The sequence below is a fragment of the Mustela putorius genome, unplaced genomic scaffold (assembly GCF_011764305.1).
Source record: "Mustela putorius furo isolate JIRA1106 unplaced genomic scaffold, ASM1176430v1.1 tig00003834_pilon_pilon_pilon, whole genome shotgun sequence".
In the NCBI taxonomy this organism is placed as follows: domain Eukaryota; kingdom Metazoa; phylum Chordata; class Mammalia; order Carnivora; family Mustelidae; genus Mustela; species Mustela putorius.
In genome coordinates, this window is record NW_025421987.1 from 28,364,830 (window position 1) to 28,386,926 (window position 22,097).

A 22,097-nucleotide genomic window follows, 5' to 3' on the forward strand; every position below is an offset into this window, starting at 1 on the left:
CTGGTTGTTTTTGTAGTTATTATCTATTTCTTCCTTCTCTTGCTCTTTTCTGTTGTGATTTGAAGATTTTTTTAAATGTTATGCTTGGATTCTTTTCAGTTTATTTTTTTGTGTATTTATTACAGGTAATTGGTTTGTGGTTACCATGAGGTTTATATACAACATTTTATTTACATAGAATTTTATATTAAATTGATAATTGTTTAAGTTCAAACATTCTTAAAAGTACTATATTACTCCCCTCTGCATATCTTGGATATATCATATTTTACATCTTTTTTATTTTATATATCCCTTAATTTTTTAGTTATGATTGATTTTACTATTTTTGTCTTTTAACCTGTACATTAGCTTTATAAATGATCTACTACTTTTACTGTATGTTCACTTTTACCAGTGAAATTTTTTCTTTTCATAGGTTTCTTTTAGTTACGGCTTTTTTTTTTCTCTACTTAAAGAAGTCTCTTTACCATTTCTTGTAATGATGGTTTAGCAATGATAAGCTCCTTTAACTTTTGTTTGTCTGAGAAATTCTTTATCTCTCCTTCATTTTTGAATAACTGCTGGGTAGAGTATTCTCGGTTGTAGCTTTTTTCCTTTAAGAGTTTTGAATATATATTGCACTGTGTTCTGTCTTGCAAAGTTTTTGCTGAAAAATCAGGTGATAGCCTTATGGGATTTCCTTTGTACTTAAATATTTGCCTTTTTCTTGCTGCTTTTAAGAACCTCTATCTTTAATTTTTGTTATTTTCTTTTTTTATTTAAAGTCAATTAGCCAACATATAGTACATTATTAGTTTTTTAAAATACCATATAATGTATTATTTGTTTCAGGGGTACAGGTCTGTGATTCATCAGTCTTACATAATTCACAGCATTTACTGTAACACATACCCTCCCCAGTGTCCATCACCCAGACACCGCATCCCTCCCACCCTCTCCCCTGGAGTAACCCTTGGTTTGCTTCCTCAGATTAAGAGTCTCTTATGATCTGTATCCCTCTCTGGTTTTGTCTTACTTCATTTTTCCCTCCCTTCCCCTATGATCTTCTGTCTTTTCCCCAAATTTCTCAAATCAGTGAGATTATATGATAATTGTCTTTCTCTGATTGGCTTATTTCTCTTAGCATAATAGCCTCTAGTTCCATCCACATTGTTGCAAATGACAAGATTTCTTTTTTTGATGGCTGCATAATATTCCATTGTATATCAATACCACATCTTCTTTATTCATTCATCTGCCATTGGACATCTAGGCTCTTTTCATAGTTTGGCTATCATGGACATTGCTGTTATAAACATTGGGGTGCATGTGACCTTTCAGATAACTACATTTGTATCTTTAGGGTAAATACCCAGTAGTGCAATTGCTGGGTCAGAGGGTAGCTCTATTTTAAACTTTTTGAGGAAGCTCCATACTTTTTTCCAGAGTGGCTGCACCAGCTTGCATTCCCACCAACAGTGTGGGAGGTTTCCCCTTTCTCCGCATCCTCATCAACACCTATCATATCCGGACTGGTTTCTTTTAGCTATTCTGACTGGTGTGAGGTGTATCTCACTGTGGTTTTGATTTGTATTTCCCTGATGCCAAGTGATGTGGCTTCTTCATGTGTGTGTTGGTTATTTGGACATCTTCTTTTAAAAAAATTCTGTCCATATCTGCTACCCATTTCTTGATTGGATTATTTGTTCTTTGGGTGTTGAGTCTGATAAGTTCTTTATAAATTTTTGGATACTATCCCTTTACCTGATGTGTTGTTTGCAAATATCTTCTCCCATTCTGTCAGTTGTCTTTTGGTTTTGTTGACTGTTTGCTTTGCTTTGCAAAAGCTTTTGATCTTGATGGAGTCCAAATAGTTCATTTTTGCCCTTGCTTCCCATGCCTTTGGTAATGTTTCTAGGAAGAAGTTGTTGTGGCTGAGTTCAAAGAGATTGCTGCTTGTGTTTTCTTCAAGAGTTTTTTTGGATTCTTGTCTCACATTGAGGTCTTTCATTCATTTTGAGTCTACTTTTGTGTGTGGTGTAAGGAAATGGTCCAGTTTCATTCTTCTACATGTGGCTATCCAGTTTCCTCAACACCATTTGTTGAAGAGACTGTCTTTTTTCCATTGCACATTCTTTCCCGTTTTGTCAAAGATTAGTTGACCCTAGAGTTGAGGGTCCATTTCTGGGCTCTTTATTCTGTTCCAATGAACTATGTGTCTGTTTTTTTGTCAGTACCATTCTGTCTTGATGATTACAGGTTTGTAATGGAGCTTGAAGTCTGGAATTGTGATACTGCCAACTTTGTTTTTCTTTTTCAACATTCCTCTGGGTTTTGGGGGTCTTTTCTGGTTCTATACAAATTTTAGGATTTTTTCCCATTTCTTTGAAAATAGTTGATGGTATTTTGATAGGGATTGCATTAAATGTGTAGATTGCTCTAGGTAGCATAGACATTTTCACAATATTTGTTCTTCCAATGCATGAGCATGGAAAGTTTTTCCATTTCTTTGTGTCCTTCTCAATTTCTTTCATGAGTGCTTTATAGTTACCTGAGTACAGATTCTTTGCCTCTTTGGTTATATTTATTTCTAGGTATCTTATGGTTTTGGGTGCAATTGTAAAGGGGATTGACTCCTTAATTTCTTCTTCTTCTGTCTTGTTGTTGGTGTATAGAAATGCAACTGGTTTCTGTGCAATTTTTTTTTTTTTTGTGTGTGTGTGTGCATTGATTTTATATCCTGACACTTTTCTAAATTCCTGTTTGAGTTCTAGCAGTTTTGGAGTGGAGTCTTTTGGGTTTTCCACATAAAGTATCGTATCATCTGCAAAGAGAGAGAGTTTGACTACATCATTAGTTTTTGATGTAATGTTCAATGATTCATTAGTTGTGTATAACACCCATTGCTCATAACATCACGTGCGCTCCTTAATGCCCATCACCCAGTTCCTCATTCTTCCACCAGCCTCTCTTTCTGCAACCCTCAGTTTTTTCTCAGAATTATGAATCTGTCATGATTTGTCTCCCATTATAATTTCTCTCCATTCAGTTTTCCCTCCCTTCCCCTATGATTCTGTGTTATTTCTTATATTCTACATACAAGTGAAACCATATGATAATTGTCATTCTTAAATTGACTTATTTCATTTAGCAATTATTATGTGTCTTTGTGTGGATCTCCTTAAATTCATCTTAACTGAGTCTCTGTGTGCTTTCTGGGCCTGGATGTTTTTTCCTTTCCCAGGTTGGAGAGTTTTCAGCTATTATTTCTTCAAATAAATTTTTTGCTTCTCTCTTTCTCTCTTCTCCTTCTGAAACCCCTACAATGCAAATACTATTATGCTTGATGAAGTTGCAGAAGTCTTTTGACTATCCTCATCTTTAAAATATCTCCTTTCTTTTCTGCATTTCAAAAGATTTTATTTATTTGAGAGAGAGAGAGAGAGAGAGAGAGAGAATGAGCTGGGTGGAGGACCAGAGGGAGAAGGAGAAGCAGACTCCCTGCTGAGGGGGAGCGTGACATGGTGCTTGATCTCAGGACCCTGAGGTCATGACCTATGCCAAAATCAGACACTTAACTGACTGAACCACCAAGGAGCCCCTAAAAAATCTCTTTTCTTTTTTGTGGTAGAGGTGGATTGCTTTCCACTATCCTGTCTTCCAGATCACTGATTTTTTTTCCTCTGCTTCCTTTACTGATGATTCCCTCTACTGTATTTTTCATTTCAGTTATTGTGTTCTTCAGATCTGAGTCTTTTTTGTATTTTCTATCCCCTTTGAAATTCTCACTGAGTTTAAACACTTTTCACTCAAGTTCAGTGAGTATCGTTATGACCATTATTTTAAACTCTTTATCAGGTAGATTGCTGTCTCCATTTCATTTAGCTTTTGTTCTCTGGTTTTGTCTCATTCTTTCATTTGGAACATAATCCTCTATCTTCTCATTTTGTCTGACTTGCTGTGTTTATTTCTATGTATTATGTCTTTTCACAACCAGGAGACTTTATGTCTCCTGGTTGTGAAACTAGTGGCCTTATATAGAAAGCATTTTGTGAAACCCAATAGCACAATCCTTCCTGGCAACCAGAATGAGGTGGTCCATGGTTATCTCTTTTGTGGGCTCCATACACCTTTCTTTTGTGGCTGGGCCATGACTACTGTGGGCATGCTGGTGGGTGGGAGTAGCTCTCAACCTGGTTTTCTGCAGTGACTAGCTGTGACTGCTGCAGTTGCACTGGTGGGCAATGGTTACAGCAGGCATGGCTGGCTGAGAGGCCTCATTGTATCTATTGTGGTCATGCTGATGGGTGGGGTTAGTTTTGTCCTTCCCTGGGGCAGGAGTCTCTTTGGAAGGGCATCAGTCCTGGCCAGGGCTACTCACTGAGTATGTTAGGGTGGCAGTTGCTTTCTGGGACTTGGGGGGGGGCACTGGTTCCTACTGAAGCTGCTCAGTGGGTGTGGTGGTGGGTTGGGAACTGCATTGGAGGGGGTTTGATTGGGGGGTGGTTAGGTGCAGTGAATCTGTAGGGGAGTGCTTAGATGGGGCAGGTAGTGTTAGCAAAGTAAATGTAGGGTGTCAGAACTGGTTCCTGCAGTGTCTGGAGAGCAAGGCTTAGGATGGCAAGAAAAATGGTGTCTGCCAGCACTTTCATTCCTAGAGAAAGCTCCTGTATATCCCCGCCCCTGTGGCACATGTCCTGAAATTAACCAATAAATCTTCACATATAACTCTACCCGTTTTTAAACTGATGCTTCTGTGTTGGGTCTTGGGCTGAGTTATATAGTATGCTGGTCCTTGAAACGAAGACTCACTTTCCTGCAGCTCTCTAACACTCCTGAAGTTAAGGGCTAATAATTTTCAAAGTCAGATGTTACAGAGTCTTGTCTTCCTGCTGCAGATATCCAGGGTCAGGATACCTGGTATGAGGCTTAATCCTCTTGCTCCTCTAACTGTGTGATACTGCTGCTGCATGTGGGTTGTCTCACTGGGAGTTCTGTTCCCAACTGTGTTTCTGTCCATTTTACCCTATTGATGTTGTCTTTCTTTGTGTCTAGCTGTGAAATATCTGTTCTGATAGTGTTCAGGTTATTTTTAGAGTGAGTTGCATTACATGTTGTTTTGCTTTGGTGTTTGTGTGTAGAGGAGGTGAGGTAAGGAGCCTCCTACTCTGCCATTTTCTTCTGATCTCCCCTGTTATTTCTATTTTAAACAATCAACAGACTTTTAAAGAGATTTAAAAATATATGTATGAATAATTTTTGAAAGATTTTACATATTTTTCAATATATTTACCCTTTGTGCTGTTTCTTTTTTTTTAATTGAAGTATAGTTGACACACAATGTTGTATTAATTTCAGGTGTACAATGTAGTGACTCAACAAGTCTTTACATTATGCTATTCTTGCCACAAGTGTAGCTCCTATCTGTCACCATATAATGCTATTACAATACCATTGACTATATTCCCCATGATGTACTTTTATCTCTGTGACTTATTAATTTCACAACTGGACACCCATATGTCCCACCCCCCTCCACCCATTTTGCCCATTTCCCCACCTTCCTACATTCTGGCAGTCACCAGTTTATTCTCTGTATTTATGGGTCTATTTCCCCTTTTTGTTTATTTTTTTTGTTTGTTTTGTTTTTTAGATTCAATATATAAGTGAAATCACAAAGTGTTTGTCTTTATTTGTCTGGCTTATTTCACTTAGCATTAATACCTTCTAGGTTCATCCATGTTGTTGCAAAAGGCAAGATATCACTGTTTTTTTATGGCTGAGTAATATTCCATTATATTGGAATGGCATATAAATATGTACCATATATATCATTGTGAAATACCACATCTTCTTCATCCATTCATCTATCAATGGACACTTGAATTGCTTCCATATTTTGGCTATTATAAATAGTACTGCAGTAAACATGGGGTGCATATGTCATTTTGGATTAGTGTTTTTATATTCTTTGGATAAATATACAGTAGCAGAATTACTGGATTTATGGTATTTCTATTTTTAATTTACTGAGGAAGCTCTATACTGTTTCTCATATAGCCCCACCAATTTATATTCACAGCAACAGTGCAAGGATTCCCCTTTTTCCACATCCTCACTTACACTTACTATTTCTTATCTTATTGATGCTAGCCATTCTAACAGATGTGAAGTAATATACTGATTTTGACTTGTATTTCCCTAATGATTAGTATTCCAGCCTGCTTGGTAACTCTATTTCCCAATGAATTACCTTGTGCCACCTGAACAATCCAGTACAATCCAGAACCTGGACCTGTATTAAAGTTCTCCCATTAAATCCCTGCCTCTCAGGAGTCATTGAAACCAACGAGGTTGCTTTGAGAAAATATTTATTTGTTCCTTCAGGGGGAAAGAGGATATTGAATATGAAACTTCCCATGCTACAGTGCTGCTACATTTGATTTTCCACTTGATAGCTATGTCAGCTCTTTGGGTAGGGTTATCTGCTGGCCTTTAAAAATGTAACTATCATATGAAAGAAAGTATTGACACTAATAGGAAACAACTTATAAAGAGGAAATGATGAAGAGAAAGAGGAAGCTGATGCGCACGAAAAAAGTGCTGTCAGCAGTTTCAACTGAGACTAGTCTAATTAATGTCTAAAGCTTTGAGGTTGTAAAGAATCCAAGAGAGAAAATCCCTTGTCCATTCTTGTTCCTGTTCCCCAGCAGGACAAAAAATTTGGGAGCATTACTTCATATTTTGTGGGTTAGATTAGAAGTTGTGAGGGGGTATCTCAGTTATCATTTACTGTAAGAGTGTTGAAAAAAATTTCTAAACACTGTTGCCTCTGAAACTGGGAGAGTTTTTAGGTTAAATAAAGTCTGACTGTTTCAGGGGATTACTCTAGCCACAAATTGAAGAATAAAAGCATAGATAAGGCATTTGTAGTAATTTTCTTCATGGAGCAGAGGGTAAGTGAATACCTGAATCATAAAGATCTTTCTATGGGAGAAAATCTTTTTTTTTTTGATATGCTCTTGTTAAAGTAAAAATAAAAATGACTAGTTTTCTTCTCTTTTATAAAATAATATATATTAACTGGCCAACCCAATAAGCAATGAAAACAAAGCAAAACAAAACAAAACAGATGAATCACAAAACACACTTTGATTATACCCCAAATAAAACTTCACGTTTAATAACAGTTTTAGCCAGGAAAAAACTTAAAGCCTGCATTTTACTCAAATATGAAGCTTCTGGGGTTAGAAGCATGGCTATTCATATTGAAATCCTTAGGGTCTTACACAATGTTTGGGATATAGTAAGTTTTTTAATGAATGTTTGAATAAACACATTGATGAATAAACTGGAAATAAGTCAAGCAGAGAGAGTTAATTATCATATGGTCTCTCTTATTTGTGGGACATAAGGAGTAACACAGAGGACCTGGGGAGACGGAGAAGAGAAGTGAGTTTGGGGAAATTGGAGGGGAGACAAACCATGAGAAACTGAACACTGAGAAACTAACTGAAGGTTTTGGAGGGGAGGGCGGTGGGAGGTTGGGTGAGCCTAGAGGTGGGTATTATGGAGGGCACATATTGCATGGAGCACTGGGTGTGGTGCTTAAACAATGAATTCTGGAACACTGAAAATAAATTAAAAATAAATAAGAAAAGAAAAAAAGAAACAGAAAGATCTACAACTGACTATTATATGACAGCATGTTGCCATATTACTGTAGAGAAGTGGAAAAAGTCCCATAGTCATCATGGCCAAGTGAATGCCTGATAATTTTGATTTTGGCAATGCCCAGTATTCATTATTCCCTGGCAGTTGCCACCAACCCTACACACCAGTGGGAAAAAGAATACAGAGTCTAACCCTAATCCTCACTTCCAGCTGTATCTGTCAGTATCCCTCATATGAACTCTCCCCTTTGGATAAACTGTTCTACTCATTATTCTCTGAATACCCCATACTTTCTTGCTTCTCCAAGCCTTTGTTTACATTGAACATGAAATGTATTTCTCTGCATATTTGCTTACAAAATCCTACCTATTCTTTCAAGTCTGTCTCAAACACCAAATATTTCAAGAAGATCCCCAATCATAGCCATTCTAAGTAAGACTGACTTAGACCACTGATTATATTTTTGGCCACATAACATTGATTATATACTCCCTTACGTTGTAGTTATTTTAGAGAGCAAAGAATCCATTGTAGGCATTATTTTTCCCCTTCATAAATCATTAGAATTTGGTGAATTGACTGATTAATTCAGCATTATGTACTAATTGATTAATCTTATCATTTGCCTTATAGGCATAATGAAGAAGGTAATGCTACTTTAAATGTTAAGAAGTTTAAAGTCTACTAAGGGAGACGGGATATATAAAAACAACTTCAAAAAACAATGTAAAATGTAAAAAAAAACCCCCATAGGATTATGGGATTGAAAGTGTTGATAACATACTTCTATATTTGGAGATAACAGGAAAACTTATTTAAGAAGGTGAATTTTAGGGTGCCTGGGTGGCTTAGTGGGCTAAAGCCTCTGCCTTTGGCTCAGTTCGTGATCCCAGGGTCCTGGGATCGAGCCCCACATTGGGCTCTCTGCTTGGTGAGGAGCCTGCTTCCCTTCCTCTCTCTCTGCCTGCCTCTCTGCCTACCTGTGATCTCTGTCAAATAAATAAAAATCTTAAAAAAAAGAAAGTGAATTTTGCCTGGTTTTGAAGAAAAGATGGGACTAAGGCATGGAATGGACATTTTAGAGAAAAGAAATGGTGTAAACTAACTGAGAACATAGGATAGGGAAGTAGTGATTTTTTGAAAACAGAAAGCATTTCAATTGGGTTTAGGCTTTATGTTTTTAGAAATAAAGGTAGAAAGTCTGTTTTTTATACACTAAGAAATTAAGACTTTTTGATAATCAAAGATATCTGCAAGAGGAGTTATTTGATCAGAGTTGTAATTCCAGGTTAGACTAACACAAATAGGACTATGCTTTGTAGAAAGGGAGAAATTGAAAGATGGGTGGATTTTCTAGTCTATGTAGAAGTAATGAGAGCTGGTTAGTGGCATTGGGAATGAAGATGAGAGGACTGTTTTAAATATAAGACTCAGATCTGATCAGACGAATGAAGCCATTGATTGTCAGGTTGCAATGGTGGCAGAGTCAAAGAGAGTAAGGAGGCTTTGATCCTGGGTATCTGGGTAGCTAAGTATGTTATAAATTAAACTGCAGAATACAAAAGGGAATACATTTGTAAATGAGTGTCTTAAATGTAATAATTGACGTAATTGGTGTGAGGTGTTTTATAGGGAAATTGAGGTGGAGATGTCTCTCATGTCAATTGGAAATGCTGAACCTACATGTAGCAGAGACAGGAGGGCTGCAGAGGGTCAGGAACCATATTTCTATAAGGTATAGTTCAAGGCATAATATTGATTGAGAATGTTATGGGAGTATAAGCAAGAACAGGCAAACCTCCAAAGGTATATCCTTGGGGTAAGCCTGCATTTAGGGGCCAAAAGCAGAAAAAAAGATAAAGTGGGCAGAGAAGAAGACTGGGTTGTAGATACAGGAGGAACACTGAAAAAGTGTTGTGTTATAAATGACAACAGAGGAGCAGACTTTCAAGAAATGATGATCTGTTGTGTTAAATATTCACAGAGTTGCAGAAGTGAAAGAGCATTTGGTTTGTTACTATATGATTAGATAATAAATACTGACAGTCTAGTTTCACACTTGACTGTAGTGTAATAAAGTAAAACGGGGCAAAAATCAGATTACCAGAAGTTGAGTGAGTTAGGAATGAGGGGAATGGAGGTTGAAAGAGTTTGAGGCTGAAGGGACGAACAACATTTCAGGAAAAAAAAGAAGGTTCCTTTACCTTTTTTGTTGTGGTAGTGGCAGTGGTTTTCTTTTGAGAATGAAGAGAATTTTGACAGGCTTAATTGAAAGTGAAGATATAAAAGAACCATTTGAACAAAACGCTTTTTAAGAGGTTGTCTCATAGAGAATATTTCTATGGCTATCCATCACCAAAACAAAACAAACCACCAAGGCAGCAGGTCTTTCAGCCTTAGAACACATAATCGTAGTACCTGAGCATATTATTTGTAAAAAGGCAAAATAGATGCTGAAATCACTCACTTTATAAGATTACAAAAGGTTTGTTTGATTGTTTGGTGTACTAATTTCTCAAGTATTTCTTTATAGGTCATTAAATGCTCAACAGTGTAAACAACTAAATACTATAACATTTCAATCTACTTCCAATTAAGTGTCACCAGAAATTAAGATAAAACAAACCTTTATTAAAGATGAAAAAGGGATATTTACATTTTGGGTTTAATATTATTTACTCTACCAGAAAGGAAGCTAAATCACTCTTCTGATCTGTTCAATATAAGATTCTTGGAAGCCTGAAGCCCATCAGAAAAGTCATGTGAACCACCTCATTGTGCTGAAATGTGGCAAGGAGATTACTTATCACTCTAGGAAGTTTTGAAAGCCTATCATTTCCAAGAAAATTAGTGATGTACCCAAAAGCTGCATTTTACTGCAGAAAGTGCTATCTGAAATAATAGAGAAATGAAATAATTAGGCCTACAATAATGTACAAATTTGTCCTGCCTCACAAATTTGAGGGGAGATGGAGAGAAGGGAGTTGAGGAAAATTGGAAGGGGAGGTGAACCATGAGAGACTATGGACTCTGAAAACAATCTGAGGGTTTTGAAGGGGTGGGGGGTGGAAGGTTGGGGGAACCAGGTGGTGGGTATTAGAGAGGGCACGGATTGCATGGAGCACTGGGTGTGGTGCAAAAACAATGAATACTGTTATGCTGAAAAGAAATTTAAAAAAAATTAAAATAAAAAAAAGCAAAGCCTAAAATGATCAAACTGTTCCCAAGTAACTTAAATGCATCCTAGAAGAAAGGCTGAATATTCAAAAAATGCCAAAATATGCTGCATTCTATGAAATAAAATGCATGTACAGCAATCCCTGAAGAATTACCTGGCATGAGAAGAATCAGGGAAATATGACTCATTATGAGAAGAAAAATAAAACCAGTTCATTACTGGCACAGATGTTAGAATTAGTAGGTAGGTATTTATACAATTATTAGAACTGTATTGTGTAGTTCAATAAAGTAAGGACACAGAAGTCATAAAAAGTCCCAGATCAACTTTTAGAGATGAAGAGTACAATGTATGAGATAATAAATACACTGGATGGGATTAATGGCAGATTAGACATTGCAGAAAAAATAATGAATTGAAGACATAGCAATAGAAGCAATTAAAAAATGAAACAAATGGTCAAAGGGAATAAAAAAATAAATGGAACATCCTGAGCTGTGAGACAGCTTCAAGCAGTATAATATAGATGTAACAAGAGTTCCTGAGAAAGGGAAATACAGAAAAGTATTTGAAGAGGGGATGGTTGACAGTTTTCCAAATTTATATTTGGAAAATTTCATTTTCTTTTTTTTTTTTAATTATAATTTTATTTTTTATAAACATATATTTTTATCCCCAGGGGTACAGGTCTGTGAATCACCAGGTTTACACACTTCACAGCACTCACCAAATCACATACCCTCCCCAATGTCCATAATCCCACCCCCTTCTCCCAAACCCCCTCCCCCCGGCAACCCTCAGTTTGTTTTGTGAGAATAAGAGTCACTTATGGTTTGTCTCCCTCCCAATCCCATCTTGTTTCATTTATTCTTCTTCTACCCACTTAAGCCTCCATGAAAATTATAAACACACAGATCCAAGAAATACAGAGAAGCTCAAACACAAACAGTTTGAAGACAACTACACCAAGGTACATCATTATCAAATTGGCAAATAAAATTGATAAAGAGAAAATCTTATACATACTAAAAGAAAGATATATATGTTATATATGGAGTAGCAATGATAATGATCATAACAGATCTTCACCAGAAACAATGCAATACAACAATGCAAACAACAAGGAGACAGTGCCTCAACTTCTTAAAGTACCAAAATGAAAATTGTCATCTGAAAGTATATACCTACTAAAAACATTTGAGAAATAAAGGTGAAATAAGGATTTATAGATAGATAAATGCTTAAAGAATTCATCATAAACAGAGCTTCCTAACAAGAAATGTTAAACTATTCAATCAGAAAGAGAAAGATAGCAAATGGAAATATGAATCTACACAAAGATATGAAGAATGTTGTATTTGGCAACTACATGAGTAAAATAAAACACATTTTTCTTATTTAAATATCTTAAAAGAAAATTAAATATTAAAAAGATAATGACAATGCAGTGTGAAGTTTTTAACATATTATGGTAAGCAGAATTCTAAGAATGGCTTCCCAGGATTCCATGTTCTAATTTTCAGCACCATTGCATATGATGATATCTCTATTGATATGTTATCTGCTATATGTTCTACTGTGTTATGTTTTACAGTACAGTTAACCTTGGGATAGATTATCCAGTTAGACCTAACTAATCATAGAAGTCCTTTAAAAAGCAGAGCCTTTTCTCTATCTGGTGCAAAAGGGGAAGGTAGAGAGATGAAAGCAAAGGTGTATCTGATGTTTTGGTGCTGGCTTTAAATGGAGGAGTTCATATACAAAGATCAGAAACTGGTCAAAAGTAGCTGGGTCTGACCACTTATCGACAATCAATAAGGAAATAGGAATCTCAAAGTTAAAAATAAAGGAGTTAGATTTTGTTAATAATAGGGAAGAGTTTGGAAGAAAAATCCCATGTTCCAGATAAGAACACAGTAGGTTGTTAGCTTGATTTCAGCCTGTGAGACTGCAAGCAGAAAACCCAGCCAAGTTATTCCAGACTTCTGATTTATGGAACTATGAAATAATAAGTGGGTCTTGTGTTATGCTTCTAAGTTTATGGTAATTTGTTATGCAGAAAACCAATTAGAAAACTAATATACACCTGGAGAAGTAAAATGTATGATAAAAATAGCAAGCTAAATGGGGAAAATGAAAGTACATTGTTGAAACATGTTATAGTTGATATTCTCAACAAAGGATATATGATACAATCATAAAAAATATTCAGTTAGTTCATAAAACGGTAGAAAATAAAAAAGGAAACAAAGATTATATGGGACAAATAGAAAAAAGCAGCAAGATGATAGGTTTAGATCTAACCATATCAATAGTCACATTAATTGTAAATGGACTGAACACCCCAATTAAAAGGTAGAAATTGTCACATTGGATAAAAAGGAAGATCTAACTATTTGCTAGCTACAAGAAATGCACTTTAAATATAAAGACATGAGAAGATTAAAAATAAAAGCTAGAAAAAAAGATACATTATGTTAACAGGCAAAAGAAAGCTGGAGTGGCTATATTAAAAACAGACCAAATCAATTTCAGAGCAAAGGTTATTATTTGGGATTAAGAAGTTTATCTCACAATAAATATGTCATTTTATCAGGAAGAAATAACATTCCTAAGTGTTCATGTTCTGAATAACAGAGGTTCTTAATGCATGAAACAAAAACTGGTAGAATTGCAAGAGAAAAATAGACAAATCCACAATTACAATGACATTTCAATATAATTCTTTCAATAATTCTCTCTCAATATAATTATCTCAATAGTTGATAAAACAAATAAACCAAAAACCAGTTAAGATAAATGACTTGAATAAAACAATCAATCAGCCTGACCTAATTGACATTTATACAATTCACTTAACAATAGCAGTTTATTTTCAAGTGCTGACATTTATTTTCAAGTGTGTATAGAACATTTGCAAAGATCATATTCTGGGCCATTAAAGTCTCAAAAATTTGAAAAGGTTAGAAGTTATACAAAGTATGTTGCTGGCCATGGTGAGATTAAATCAGTAACAGAAGGATCTTTGGAAAGTCATCAGTTATCTGGAAACCAAATAGCTTATTTCTAAATTACTTATGGGACAAAGAAGAAATCAAAAGGGAAATCAGAAAGTACTGTGAACTGAATGAAAGTGAAAGCACAACAGAAACATCTGTGATTTAAATGCTATTAAATCAGTAATTATAAGGAAATTTATAGCAGTAATCAAAGGGAAAAAACACATTAAGTTTGGGGGAAAACTGTCTTTATTCATAGACAACATGATCTTTCATGCAGAGAATCCAATGGAATATATAAAAGCTACATAATCTAATAAAATATTATACAGCATCAATACAGAAAAGTCAATTCTATATACTAGAAAACATAAGAGAAAGTCTTTTTGATCTTAGGTTAGGCAAAGATTTTTTGGATATGGCAACAAAAGTCCAATCTGTAAAAGAAAAAAATCACAAATTGGACTTACTCAAAATTAAAAATTTCTGCTTTTTACAAGAAAGAATGTCCAGTGGAAAAAAGACCATCTCTTCAACAAATGGTGTTGGGAAAATTGGATAGCTACATGCAGAAAAATGAAATTGGACCATTTCCTTACACCACACACAAAAATAGACTCCAAATGGATGAAAGACCTCAATGTGAGAAAGGAATCCATCAAAATCTTTGAGAAGACCAGCAACCTCTTTGGCTTCAGCCACAGCAACTTCTTCCTAGAAACATCACCAAAGGAAGGGGAAGCAAGGGCAAAAATGAACTATTGGGACTTCATCAAGATCAAAAGCTTTTTGCACAGCAAAGGAAACAGTCAACAAAACCAAAAGACAACTGACAGAATGGGAGAAGATATTTGCAAATGACATATCAGATAAAAGGCTAGTATGAAAAATCTATAAAGAACGTATCAGACTCAGCACCCAAAGAACAAATAATCCAATCAAGAAATGGGCAGAGGACATGAACAGATATTTCTGTGAAGAAGATATCCAGATGGCCAACAGACACATGAAAAAGTGCTCCACATCACTTGGCATCAGGGAAATACAAATCAAAACCGCAATGAGATACCACTTCATGCCAGTCAGAATGGCTATAATTAAGACGTCAGGAAACGACAGATGCTGGCGAGGATGTGGAGAAAGGGGAACCCTCCTACACTGTTGGTGGGAATGCAAGCTGGTGCAGCCACTCTGGAAAACAGTACAGAGCTTCCTCAAGAAGTTGAAAATAGAGCTACCCTCTGACCCAGCACTTGCACTATTGGGTATTTACCCTAAAGATACAAATGTAGTGATCTGAAGGGTCACATGGGTATTTACCCTAAAGATACAAATGTAGTGATCCGAAAGGGCACATGCACCCAAACGTTTATAGCAGCATGTCCACAATAGTGAAACCATGGAAAGAACCTAGATGTCCATCCACAGATGAATGGATAAAGAAGAGGTGGTATGTGTGTGATATATATATATATATATATATATATATATATATATATATATATATATATCACACACATATACACAATGGAATACTATGCAGCCATCAAAAGAAATGAAATCTTGACATTTGTAACAATGTGGATGGAACTAGGAAGTATTATGCTGAGTGAAATAAGTCAATCAGAGAGAGACAATTATCATATGATCCCCATGGTATGAGGAAGTTGAGAGACAAAGTGGGGGGGAGTTTGGGGGATAGGAGAGAAAAAAATGAAATAAGATGGGATCAGGAGGGAGACAAACCATATGAGACACTTAATGTAAGGAGGGGGTAAGGATGGGATGGTTGGGTTATGGATATTGGGGAAGGTATGTGCTATGGTGACTGCTGTGAAGTGTGTACACCTGGTGATTCACAGACCTGTACCCCTAGGGCTAATAATACATTATATGTTAATAAAAAATAAAAAATTTAAAAAAACCCCAAATCTTCTGTGTTTTTGAAAGACACTGTTAAGAGAATAGACATGCCACAGATTGGCATAAAATTTGCAAGTCATATCTGATAACAGTCATATTCAGAATATATAAAGAACTCCCAAAATCAAAAAATAAACATCCATAAACTGCAATAAAAATGAGAAAAAGATTTCAATAGACATCTTACCTAAGATTTATAGATGGCAAATAAGCATATGAAATTCAACATATTTATTATTCAAGAAGTTGAAATTAAAATGACAAGATTTCAAAATCTTAGAATGGCTAATGTTAAAATGATTGACGATAAGCAGTGTTGGTAAGGATGCGGAGGAACTAGAAGTCATACTGCTGCTGAGAATGTAACATGATACAACCTCTTCGGAAGACATTGGTAGCTTGAATAATGGCCCCTGAAAGATATTCATATCTTGGGGGCGCCTGGGTGGCTCAGTGGGTTAAGCCTCTGCCTTCGGCCCAGGTCATGATCCCAGGGTCCTGGGATCAAGCCCCACATCAGGCTCTCTCCTTGGCGGGGAGCCTGCTTCTCCCTGCCTCTCTGCCTACTTATGACCTCTCTGTCTCTCTCTGTCAAATAAACAAATAAAATCTTAAAAAAAAAAAAGATATTCATATCTTAATCCCTGAAACCTGTAAATATGTTTCTTTTCATGGTAAAGGGACTTTGAAGATGTGATTAAATGAAAGTTCTTGGAGATCCAGGAGATTTTCTTACATTATCCAGATGGGTACCTTACAAAGAGGTAGGCAGGGAGATCAGCGTTAGTAGGAGGTGTAATTACAGAAGCAGGAAGTTAGAGTATTCTGAGAAAAAAAAAATCATGAGCTATGGAATGCAGGCCGACTAGTGGGTAGAAAAGGAAAACAAATGGGTTTTCCCCTGTGCCTTTCAGAAAAAACAGCCTGGACACACCTCAACTTTAGACTTACTTTTGATCCCTAGAACTATAAGAGATAAATTTGTGTTATTTTAAGCCACTCAGGTTTTGATAGTTTGTTAAAGTAGCAATAGAAAGGGCAGATTCTTAAGACATTAAATATATATCTGCAATGTAACCTAGTCCTTCCACTCCTTGATATTTATGTAAGAGAAATGAAATCATATGCTCATCTGAATACTTGTATATGGATGTTTTTAGCAGCTTTATGTGTAATAGCCAAAACCTGAAACAAGTAAAGAGTAACAGGTGAATGGATAAACAAATCATGGCATATCTAGTCAATGGAACATGGAACAATGTAATAAAAAATAATAAATTATTGATAATTACGACATGGATGAATCTCAGAATAATTATGCTGAACAAAGAAGCCAGAAAAAGAGAGTACATACTGTAGAATTCCATTTTGTAAAATTCTAGAAAATGCAAACTCATCTACAGTGACAGATCAGTATTTGCTTGGGATGGTGAGGAGGGAGAGAACAGAGAGGAGTGAGAGGTAAGGCTTATAAAAGGTCATGAAGAAAGTTTTGGGGGTGATGGATATGTTTGCTATCTTGATTACAGTGATGACTTAATTATATCATTTATTTAATCATTACAACTTATCAAATTGTAAACTTAAGCATGTGTTCTTCGTTATATGGGAATTATACCTAAAACAACAATAGCAGCAATGAGGAAAGAGTATATACTTCAGAAGGTTGTGAAACTAAATGAGATGCTTTGGATATAATAGTGTAACTCTTGGAACATAGTAAGAACACAATCAATTTTAGCTATTATTATTATTTAGTTTAGAAGAGGTAGTGCTAGATTGGGAATTGCCAAGGATGTTTGAAAAGAAATATCATTTAATTTTTTCATAGTTGATAACTGGGTAAGAAAACGAGGAAGAGGTTTATTAAATATAACACTTAATTAAATAAAGTTCACAAAGGTTTGATGCATTCAGGGTGTGCCTTGATGTAGTATTTCTATTTTAGAGCAAGAGGTGTGAAATCTTTTCTTGTTCTTCGTGTATAAAGTTTGCTTACTAAGAGTGGCCAAAATTCTATCATATTCTTTTTTTTTTTTTTTTTTTTTTTTTTTTTTTTTTTTTTTTTTTATTTTTTATAAACATATATTTTTATCCCCAGGGGTACAGGTCTGTGAATCACCAGGTTTACACACTTCACAGCACTCACCAGATCACATACCCTCCCCAATGTCCATAATCCCACCCCCTTCTTTTTGGATGTAGAAACTTCTTAACAATATTTGTCACATCAAACTGAATTAATCATCATTTCATTTCTCTAATTCAGGAATCTGAAATTCATGACCAAGTACATTTTGTAAGTTAATTAACCTCAACTCAATTTTGGAGATTCCTTGCCTCAAGATACTTAGTGTGTCTCCTCTGATGCAAACGATTTAGGTAATGATAGACAGGAAGCAATGACTTATGAGAAGAACATGCCTGGGGAACTCCAGAAAGTATAGGGGGAAGTATCTAGGAGAGGTGAGGTTGGGCTGGGCTGAGGTTGACAGAGTACTTCTATTTCACATGATTTTCACATGTTCTTTCATGACTGTAGTACACATTTCACAAAACAATATGCATTTGTGTTTTCTTTTTAGTTCTTATTCTTGCTGGATTAGGATTAGGAGAATTCTTTCTTCCACATTGTGCCTACCCCTGAAGTTAATCTTTCTCTAAACATTGGCTCTGAATAACTTCATGTTGTTTGCATGGAAAAGCTTAACAGCCACAGCTGATTGCATATAGAGCTAGTTTTATAGAAAATTATTGTCTTGAAAGTATATTACTTAATCAAGTAAATTCCAAAGTACAATTGTTTGAAGAGGTCAAATCCACCATCTAAATGAACATAGGGCTGTAAATTTTTAGTGTTCACCAGGGTTGACTGGAAAAATTTTTACTGACAACATGTGGCTATGGTATAGATTTTAATTAAAAAATATTTTCTGATTATAAAGCCTGTATAAGAATAGGATACTTTTCAGATATATAACTAACATCTGAAAGATGCTAATTCCCAGTAATAATAAGGGAAATGAAAATTAAAAATCACAAAGAGATACTATTATGGCAAATTTTAATCTGATAAAATCAAGCATGAGTGAGGATATGGGGCAACAAGAACTTTTGTGTCCTGTGGCATCTATGTAAAGTAATGAAACCACTTTGAAAACACTGTTGTATTGCCAAGTAAAATTGACTTTGTAGGTACTTTATGACATGGAAATTTTAATCCTGTTTTCACAACCTAAGGAAAATCTTCTTGCACGTGCACACCCAGACATAACAATGAGGAACAAAACTTCCCAAACAGCCCAAATGTTCATCTCAAATAAAAGGGAGGAATAAATTGAAATGTTCATATAATGTAATACTATAGATCAGTGAAAGCAAATAAAATATAGCCATATGCAGCAACATGAGCAAGTCTCCAAGGTATAGAATTGAGGAAAGAAGGTGGTCATGGAAGAATGGAATATGTAAGTAGAAGCTGAATTCCTTTTTGGACAGGTTAAGCATGAAGTGCTTACCTACCACCCTTGTGGAAATATCTAGATTATGGGAAGAAATGTAAAGTGAAATTTAGTATTTAGGTAACATTTGGTGAAATGAAAGCTGAAGCCAGTGGTGAGAATAACATAGGAGAGAGGTGATGTGTTTGATACTGAACACTGCGATGAACTGAATTTTGTGAGTGGAGTGATGACATGGAAAAGAGGGTTAGAGATGTAGAAAAAAGAGAATGTAATGTCAGAAGTTAAGGAAAGAGTCAGGACTAGCTACATAATTTGCAGAGCTCAGTACAAAATGAATATGAGATACTGTTAACAAATTATTAAGAATTTTTAAATGAAGGTAGAAGAACCCTAAATTGAGCCAAATCTTTCTAAGTGTAAGACCTCATCTGATTGCTCTGATTGCATACCTATTAGGCTGATCCTGGGGAGAGTTTTGGGGACTAACAGTCAATAAGTTCAAATATATTGGGGGACTGAGAAAGAGAAATGAAGAAAAAAATATTCAAATTCTTTTTGCTCCTCTGATTTTGAAAGTACTACTCATTAAATAACATTTGGTAAAGTATAAAAATATCCATACTTTGATTTCCTTACTAGTAACCTTAACCTGGTAACTTAACATTTTGGTGTCCCCCCCCCACTCACTTTCTGAATAGACACACACATTAACATGCATATCAATACTTTAAATGATATGAGTTGGGATCATACTCTAATTTGATTACTCTAAAAAATTTAACATTATGAGAATTTTCCTAAACCCTTAAAGGTTTTAGAGAAAATGATTCTTAATAAAACAGATTATATGACTATAATTGGTGACCTTGAAGAGGCTGACCATGTTGGTCAGATACATGTAAGAGAGGAGTAAATGAAAGTTGAAATGGAGGCACAAGGCATACACCCTTTTCCAAGAAGTTGGGTGGTTATAAAATGATACAGGAAGGGTGGTACCTCATGGTAATAGAATGTTTTGGGGAGCCTTGTGTGAATGTGGGAGACCTGGTTGTAATTGTAAGTTGAGGAAGAATGCCAGAGAGGAAGAGATAGGTATGATGATCGATAAGAATACAGTCTTGGAGAGGTTGGGGGAGGGAATGAATACATAGCTAGCAGGAATGCCCATCTCTGAAAAAGGAGTCAAGAAGAAGATGGATTATACATGTTGAAAATTTGAAGGACAGAGAAGGAAAAGTGGTTAAATTCAGATCAGATAGAGCACTATTAAGAAAACAGAAGATGGGGAGGAGAGTAGACTTTGAGGTTAGTGATAACAATTTGATACAGCAAAAGTGATAGTGTCTCATGTAGAAATAAATTCCAAAATCATAAATATCAGTGAAGGCCCTACTGAGGCCAGGCCAGATGGTATGATTTTGGAGTGAAAACAAGTGACCCAAGTTCAAGATTTTCTTCAAGTAATGTTCAGCAACCTGATACATGAACAAAGAAAGTTAATGACAGAATTTGCTCAGAGTCAGGGCTTGCCAAGGTAAGAGTCATTGAAGAATGAAGGCATAAACAATTCTGGGTACTAAGGGGAATAATATTAAAATTGTTGAATTTGAGAACCAGGAGTGGATAAGAAGGCAAGTAAAGGAGGAAATAGAGGGATGAACATGCTGAAAGTGGGAAAAGGGTAACTGACCAGCCATTTCAGTAGATATGAAAGGGGAGGAAGGATAGGTTGTGGGCAAAGAAGGGAAATTGGGATTTAAGAATCTTGTGAGGGAGCAATTCTGCAGAATAACACATCCAAGGTAAGTGTGGGTGCTTCAGTGGAGGTGCAGAGGTGCAAGAGTGTGGGGGCTAGACTGGGGCAAGGGCCATATTTATGGATACTGAAGACATTGCCATGAGTGAGGCAGGAGAAGATGTAAGTCAAAGGATAAACTATCAAAAACAATACTGAGGGGTTCACAAGTTGCTAGAAAATAGCAACAAGGAGGGTCCTGGGGGGTCAGGGAAAGGTATTTCAAAAGGCCAGGCATTGCTGAGAGCAATGTTAGAATGATGGTTTGGGAATGGCTGACAGGAAGTAAGAGTATGTTTCTTCCTTAATCATAATAATTCTGAGGAATGGCAGGAGTAGATACTGCAGGAAAGTTTTGACCTGATGTCAGGTCAAAGTCAGGGGAGGAACAATCCAAGAGAAGAATTAGGGTGTATATGAGCTAGTTCATCATCAATTAGATTCCACAGGGGACAACACTGAGTGTTGGTTTGCAAATCTGGCTGGCTCTGGGAGCCCATCTCCATCTCCAATCTTCGTCTTTACAGCACCTCACTACATCACCATTAAATACCCTCTTCATTTAATATTCCTCAGTCTTCAGTCTCCCAATTTTTTTTTTTTTTTTTTTTTTTTTTTTGCCTTCCTGATAGGAAGAGCCCAGAACAACTCTAGCAAAATCTGCCATATAGGCTGAATGAGTTGGCCAGAATAACACAGTAAGCCAGTATTGAATCTGAGAAAGGAAAAGACAATAGTGCGGGACATTGGCAATGATGATAAGGAACTCAAATCTCAAGATTAGCTGACTAGAACTCTCAAGCCTTGTCTGTGTTTCTCCCTTTAAAGTATCTGTGCAGTATAGTCAAACTGGCAATAGTCAAACTGAAAGTAAGATTCCCTTAAACATTTTATAACACCTGTCTGCTGTCTTTGATGTTCATGGGAAACCAAGTCCTTTTAACTAAATCAAAAGCCAGAAAAAATAAAGTAAGGAGGATGAATTTTTGAATAGTTAATTTTTGCCTTGGATTTACCTTTAAGCACGTATATTATCCATCAATGTTTGAATTGAAGGCTGTGTCCCTCTTTATATTTGTCCT